Source organism: Bos grunniens, chromosome 8 (assembly GCF_055505025.1).
Source record: "Bos grunniens cultivar Pamir isolate PY7600 chromosome 8, Bosgru_T2T1.0, whole genome shotgun sequence".
Lineage (NCBI taxonomy): Eukaryota > Metazoa > Chordata > Mammalia > Artiodactyla > Bovidae > Bos > Bos grunniens.
This window is the reverse complement of record NC_141172.1, coordinates 70,412,004-70,420,171: the sequence shown is the minus strand read 5'-3', so window position 1 is coordinate 70,420,171 and position 8,168 is coordinate 70,412,004.

Genomic DNA, 8,168 nt, shown 5'->3' with positions numbered 1-8,168 from the left:
TGGCCTGAATCCCTCATTAATTTTAGAGTTTTAAGGCTTCTAGAGTCCTCAAGACTTGTGGCACATTTTTAAAGATTTTTTGTTCACTTCTGAATGAGGATCTTGGGATTTTATGTGACCCCCAGCAGTAAAGTTGTCCCTGCTTGATCCTACTCAGAGCTCCAGTCCTTAGACTCCAGCTAGACCCTAGGTCTAGGAATGCTGGAGAAGCTTTGAGTGCATATGTGTTTACCTGTGGATATCCCAGAGCACAGGCATGCGCAGAGAGTGGGCATGCAGGGCAGACAGAATCTCACTGCCTGAAATCTTATTCTTCTACTTACCTTTTTATTTAGAGTTTTAAGCTCCCTTTAAGGGCCTCAGCCACCCACTTAGCCTGCTCCCCCAATTTTCTTTGCACTCTTCACCTGTGCAAACAGATTGTCCTTCTAAACTTGGACAGCCTTTCAACTTTAATTGTTCCATTGTTGATATAACTTCTCTCTCTCTTTTAAATCACCTTTCTTACTGCTAACTGCCTGATGATGCCCAGCTATGAGAATAGAAGGTCATGAGGCAAAAGAATAAAGTGAGAATTCAGAGTCAAAAAGCCTAGTTACTAGGCATCCATTTGAAGCAATAGAGCATCTCACATTTGAGCTTACCACTCGGAAAAATCTGTTAAGTTTTTCTACTTAGAATTTTCTCATTATCTCTTTCCTTTTTTTTTTTTTCTGTCTCTGTCTCTCCTCTTCCTCCCTCCACTTCTCCTCAACCCACCAGAAAGTGAAAAGAAAGTGTTAGGCACTCAGTTATCTCTGACTCTTTGCAACCCCATGGACTGTAGCCCACCAGGCTCCTTTGTCCATGAGATTTCCCAGGCAAGAATACTGGAGTGGGTTGCCATTCCCTTCTCCAGGGGATCTTCCCAACCCAGGTATCGAATCCGGGTCTCCCGCGTTACAGGCAGATTCTTTACCATCTGAGCCACCAGAGAAGGACCCCTTTTGTCTTCTCTAAGCTGATTATAATTTTTCAAGCTCTCCTTTGTGAGTCCCAGGAAAGAGAGAAAGACAATGGCAGCAGGTGGCCACAGCAGGCTTTCGCAGTAGGAGAGCCTCTTCCTGAGCCAGGGCTCCTCTGTCTGCCCTCCTCCGGCTCAGAGCAGGACGGCCTCCATCCTGTGCACCCCTGCGTCTGGAGACTGGGGACCTGTATCTAGTACTTGTGCACAGTCAGGAGGCCACTGACTCCTGTTCCTGCTCACACCCACCTCCTTTCTTCTACCCTGCCCACCTCTAGCCATTTGCAAGGTAGGTGGAGGATGCTGAAGGAGTTCCCATCAGATACCTACTCAGTTCAGTCACTCAGTCGTGTCCGACTCTTTGCAACCCCATGAACCACAGCATGCCAGGCCTCCCTGTCCATCACCAACCCCTGGAGTTCACCCAAACCCATGTCCATCGAGCTGGTGATGCCATCCAGCCATCTCATCCCCTGTCATTCCCTTTTCCTCCTGCCCTCAATCTTTCCCAGCATCACGGTCTTTTCCAATGAGTCAGCTCTTCACATCAGGTGGCCAAAATATTGGAGTTTCAGCTTCAACATCAGTCCTTCCAATGTACACCCAGGACTGATCTCCTTTAGGATGGACTGGGTGGATCTCCTTGCAGTCCAAGGGACTCTCGAGTCTTCTCCAGCACCACAGTTCAAAAGCACCAATTCTTTGGTGCTCAGCTTTCTTCACAGTCCAATTCCCACATCCATACATGACCACAGGAAAAACCATAGCCTTGACTAGATGGACCTTTGTTGGCAAAGTAACGTCTCTGCTTTTGAATACGCTATCTAGGTTGGTCATAACTTTCCTTCCAAGGAGTAAGCGTCTTTTAATTTCATGGCTGCAATCATCATCTGCAGTGATTTTGGAGCCCAGAAAAATAAAGTCAGCCACTGTTTCTACTGTTTCCCCATCTATTTGCCATGAAGTGATGGGACCAGATGCCATGATCTTCGTTTTCTGTATGTTGAGCTTTAAGCCAACTTTTTCATTCTCCTCTTTCACTTTCATCAAGAGGCTCTTTGGTTCTTCTTCACTTTCTGCCATAAGGATGGTGTCATCTGCTTATCTGAAGTTATTGATATTTCTTCCAGCAATCTTGATTCCAGCTTGTGCTTCCTCTAGCCCAGTGTTTCTCATGATCTACTCTGCACATAAGCTAAATAAGCAGGGTGACAATATACAGCCTTGATGTATTCCTTTTCCTATTTGGATACTTATTATTAAGAAAAAAAAAGAGGAGGAGCAGCTACTTCTTAGACTGAGAGGGTAGGGGGTGGGTTAGAAGTCTAAGAAAGTTGAGGTTTTCCATTGTTATGCTGGAGGAAAAGGGTGGGAGGTGCTCAAGAAAACAGAAGGAGGGTTGGGTGGCTTTGCAACTTTCTTCCAAATGCTGTGCCAGTGGAACAGGGAGACCTTGGGTTTATACATATCTCACTTTCTTCCTCACTTTGCCTTCAGAGTATGGAGAATTATATATATAATTTTATTTATTTCATTTTTGCCTGTGCTGGGTCTTTGTTGCTGCAAGGACTTTTCTCTAAGTGTGGCAAGCCACAGCTACTCTCTAGCTGCGGTGCATGAGCTTCTCATTGTGGTGACTTCCCTTCTTGTAGACCACAGGCTCTTGGGCACTTGGGCTTCAGGGGTTGTGGCACATGGACTCAGGGGTTGCAGCTTCCTGCCTCTAGAGCACAGGCTCAATAGCTGTGGAACATGGGCTCGGGTGCTTTGCAACATCCAAGGAGAGGGCTTTTTTTTAGCCCCCAAAGAGACTCTTGACTCATTAAAAATCAATTTATAGGGAATGAGGGGGAGGGAAGAGACATTTTTCAACAAAAGTTGCCTTGGCTGAGCCCAAGCCACATGTCTCACCACCGCTCTGTGCATATTAATTCCCGTGGACATAAAACTAGGATAATGCCAGCTATCCACAGGGATATTGACAGAATCATGTTTGATGATGTATAGGAAAGAATTTTGAAAAGTATAAAGTTGCTCTAAGATTAGAAGGGGCCACTGATATCATGTCACTATTTCCAGTGCTTTGTGGAGTTTGAGTAAAAATTATTTACCAGTCAAAGAGTTTACAGTAAAATTAGGGAGGCAAGACATACAGAGAATAGTACCAGCCAATAATAGGAGAGAATATATGGTGAGGAACAGATGAGAGGTACAGGCACAGGTGGAAACAGGGGTTTTGAGGATGTGATTCATTAAGGACATACTGGATTAGGGTGAGTCCTTAATGTAACATGACTGGTGTCCTCAAAAGAAGGGCAGAGGGAGATTCAGACAGGGAAGGCCATGTAATCACACACACACACACCCATACACACACACACACCCATACACACACACACACACCCCCATGAGGAGAGAAGGCCATGAGATGACAGAGGCAGAGACTGGAGTGATGCATCTGAATCCAAGGATGCCCAAGGACTGTTGGCAGCACCAGGAGCTGGAAGAGTCAGGGAAACCTCCTCCCCTGCAGATTTCAGAAGGAGCACAGCCCTGCTCGTTGATTTCATACTTCTGGCCTCCGGAACGTAACAGAAAAAAAATTCTGTTTTTTTAAGGTCCCCAGTTTGTGGCACTTTGCGCACATGCATACTCTGTCGTGTCCAACTCTTTGAAACCCCATTGACTGTAGTCTGCCAGGCTCCTCTGTCCATGGGATTTCCCAGGCAAGAATACTGAAGTAGGTTGCCATTTCCTACTCCAGGGGATCTTCCTGACCCAGAGATTGAACCTGCATCTCTTGCATTTCCTGCATTGGCAGGCGGATTCTTTACCACTGCACCACCTGGGAATCTCCACTTTGTTGAATCTGGTCCAACTAGCACGGGATCTGAGCAGGGCCATGGAAACTATGCCTCATTGGCACAGCAGAGAAGGGCAGGCGATTCTTTGGAAGATGTTAGGATCCCCAGAAATGCGTCAGCGGTGAGCATCACCAGACAAGCTAATCATTTCTCAATACACTATAATATATTGGAATAACATCTGCATTCCCTCTGAACAATATCAGCAATTTCTAGTGTACTATTTAGTAATCAGAACTATCATAACTTTCCTACCTAGTCTATTTGGTTTGGCTGCACAGACTCTTTTTGAATTATGTCTCTTTGCTTATTATCTATTTATTGCCCATGAAGAATTGTGCTGACCCTGTTTTCATTTTCTAAAAATCAGTGTTTGACTTTTAGGTTTGTCAATGTTCAGATCTTAGTGGGACCCAAATTTCCTGGTAAATTTTGGCATTTAGCTCGAGGAGAAGCAGTTCAAAATGACCCACTAAGAAACTCCTAAAGCCTCCTGAGCTGTGTTTGATATTCAGATTTTGCTTCAAGGAAATCCTGTTCTCTTAAGAAGCTGTTCTGGTCAACTGGGCCAGTATCATACCTTGAGAAATGTCTAAGAGCCATATTTACACGTTGAGCTGTCATAGATCCAAAGTAGCCATTAGTAATGATTAGGTAAATAGAACAACTTCAAATGTCCCTAAATACATATTTGCAGGTTAATAGACCATTGGGTGAGGTGTTTTCTCTTTTAAACAAGCCCAGTTCTTTTTTAAAAATAATTTTTATTGGAGTATAGTTGCTTTACAGTGTTGTATGAGATTCTACTGTACAGCAAAACGGATTGGCCATACGTAGACATATATCTGGGCTTCCCAGGTGGCACTAGTGGTAAAGAACCCCATCTGCCAATGCAGAAAACATAAGAGATGCAGCTTTGATCGCTGAGTCAGGAAGATTCCCCGGGGGTGAGACTGACAACCCATTCCAGCATTCTTGCCTGGAGAATCCCCATGGACAGAGGAGCCTGGTGGGCTACAGTCTACATGGTCGCAGAGTCAGACACAACTGAAGCAATTTAGCACGCACACATGCATATATCCCTTCCCTTTGGGATTTCTTTTTTATTCAGGTCACCACAGTGCATTAAGTAGAATTCCCTGTGCTATACAGTAGGTTCTCATTAGTTATCTATTTTATACAAAGTGTCAATAGTGTATATGTGTTCATCCCAATCTTCTAATTCCTCCCCCCTCCCCTTTCCTCTTGGTATCCGTATATTTATTCTCTATGCCTATGTCTCTGCTTCTGTTTTGCAAATAAGACCATCAACAGAGGAATGAATAAAGAAGATGTGATACATATATACAATGGAATATTACTCAGCCATACAAAGGAACAAAATTAGGTCATTTGTAGAGATGTGGATGGAACTAGAGAGTGTCAAACAGAGAGAAGTCAGAAAAACAAATATCGTATATTAACACATACATGTGGAATCTAGAAAATAAGCCCAGTCATTTTCAAACAAAATTCTGGTTAGGTTACAAGAACACTGGGGAAGGTTGCCCCCGTTTCTGTTTATTACCAGTTACATCAGGGTTGTCTCTTAGCGTTCTTTGGGTTCCTTAAAGATGCTGTGGAGTATGCACTCAGTCATCCAAAGCAAAGCTCAGGATGCTAATTGGTATCTAAATTTTAAAGCAGAGACTTCTGCTTAGGTGACCCCAAAGCAGTAATGGATGTCTGTGTGCTATTTTCATTATTTCAGAAAGCCTAAGGATGATCACTCATTTATTTACACTCAGGTAACCACATGATCCAATTCAAGTGTCAACTCTGCATTATAAAGGTTTCAGAGTTCAGAATCTGGAGTCAGACTGCCTTAAATTCAGTGCAGCACAACTCACTAGCTGTGGAGCCTTGTCCTAGCCACTCATTTCCTCATCAGCAAGGTACTGATGACCACAGTGTGTATTTCACATGATGGCTGTGAAGCTTACCTGATCTGATGCAAGGAAGGCACTTAGAACAATGCCTCGCTCACAATCAGTTCTTGATAAGTGCTTAGTATGACTTTTTCTTTTAGTGATATTATACAAAATCCAACCAGATAGTTTATTCTAACAAGAAACTCTAACTGGCTGTGGCATGTCTCAGATTAACTTGTATTAACTAAAAATAATTGATGCATAAGGTATCTCTTAAGCCTTGCTTTGTAGAAGGTATAAAAAGTAAAATGGGTCGTTGGTAGTGAAAATATTGAAAATCACTTTGTTTTGGCTTTTTATAAGATCCTCTTGGGCTTCCCAGGTGGCCCTAGTGATAAAGAACCTGCCTGCCAATGCGGGAGACGTAAGAGATGGGGGTTCGATCCCTGAGTCAGGAAGATCTCCTGGAGGAGGGCATAGCAACCCACTCCAGTATTTTTTCCTGGAGAATCCCATGGACAGAGGAGCCTGGTGGATGACAGTCCATGGGGTCGTAAAGAGTTGAACACGACTGAAGAGACTTAGCACAGCACACACAAGACACTCTTATTTATTCTGTGTTGACACAATATCCGAAACCATAAAGTGAAGACCCACTCAGAGAACCCAGTCCTTAAAACACTACCATCCTAATATAACAATAATTGTCTTTTTTTAGTTACTTAGTATTTTTTTGGACTATATTTGCTGTACAATAGTTGTGTTAGTTTCTGCTGTACAGCAAAGGGAATCAGCTGTACATAAACGCATACATGTATCCACTCTTCCTTGGACTTCCTTCACATTTAAGTCACCACAGAGCACTGAGTAGAGTTTCCTGTGCTATACTCTTTTCATTAGTTATTTCTTTTATACACAGTAATGCATATATCAATTCTACACAAATTCGTCCGGAAAATAGAGGAGGAGAAAATACTTCCTAATTCAAAATGCATGAAGCTAGCATTACCTTGTTATCAAAACCAGACAAGAACATTACAAGGCATTACTTTAGAAGGAAACTGTATACTCATATCCCTCATGAGCATAGATACAAAATCCTTTACAAAGCATTAACAAGTTTAATCCATCAATTTAATGATAAAAATATACAATGACCAACTGTAGTTCATCCCAGGAATTCAATGTTCGTTTAGTATTTGAAAATCAAGTCATATATTTCATCATATTAACACATTAATGAAAGAAGTCAGACCTAAGACTCTGACCTGCACGGTTCCATTCTTATGGAATTCTAGAAAAGGCAAAGCTACAGTGGCAAGAAGGTCAGTGACTGTTTGGACCTGGGATGGAAAAAGGGAATGGGCTGCAAAGGAGCATGAGGGAACTTTGGGATGTAATAGAAATATTACATTACTTGATACTGGAAGTGGTTATGTGATATTTGTCAAAATTTATCAAACTCTATACTTAAAATAGAGGAATTTCATCTAATATATATTATACCCTAATAAAGCAGTTTTAAAAAGTGTTTTCAAAAGCAACTTCCATAATCCCTCTGTTTCTCTAAGGCTCCTCTTTCCCTTCTTTCTTTAGCCTAGTGATTCCTTAGTACCGTGTCAGCTCTGGAAGGCTGGTCCACAGGTCCAGGCCTGCCACCGCCAGAGATGTGAGTCGGTCAATGATTTTCCTGGAGAGTCTCTAAAAGAAGGTGGAGCTCAAACTTCCAGGCTCCTTAGTGGGTTTAGAGGAGTGTGTGGGGGGTGGGGTGGGGGGTTTGTGGTTGCGGTCATGGGCTTTCCCCTTCCTTTCCTTCTGTCATGTAAGTAAATGTCTGAGGCTGGGCCCTCAGATATACTTTCTTTGGTTCAACTCAGAAACAAGTGGTCATTTATTGTGACAAAAACTAATCCAAACCTGGACCCAAGATCAAATGACCAGATTTTACAACTGGCTCTGTGTGAGCTTGCAGAAGTGAACAAGTCGCTTAACTTCTCTTGGCTTCAATATATCCTTCAAAAAATGAGGATAATGCCTAAGATGCTTCTAATAAATATGATTCCTTACTTTCCAGAGGAAAGATATCTACACAATTACTGCTTTTCTCTCCCTACATTGCTTGAGATTGTTCATCTGCTACCTATTCATAACTTCAGTAACCATGTCCATCACATGTTAATGCTCAATCATGTTCAGAATAGTAAATGAAATGTACCTCATTTATCTAGCACCTCAGTTCTCTTGACTTCTCAGTTTTCCAGAATAAAAGCAAGGATCAGATAAGGAGTTTTGAAACAAGGAGGAGAGGGTCTCTGAGTAGTCCATTCAAAGATTGGGGAATTTTCCTGAAGGAAGAAATCCATAGGCTTCCATATGCTTTGGCTTCCTTCT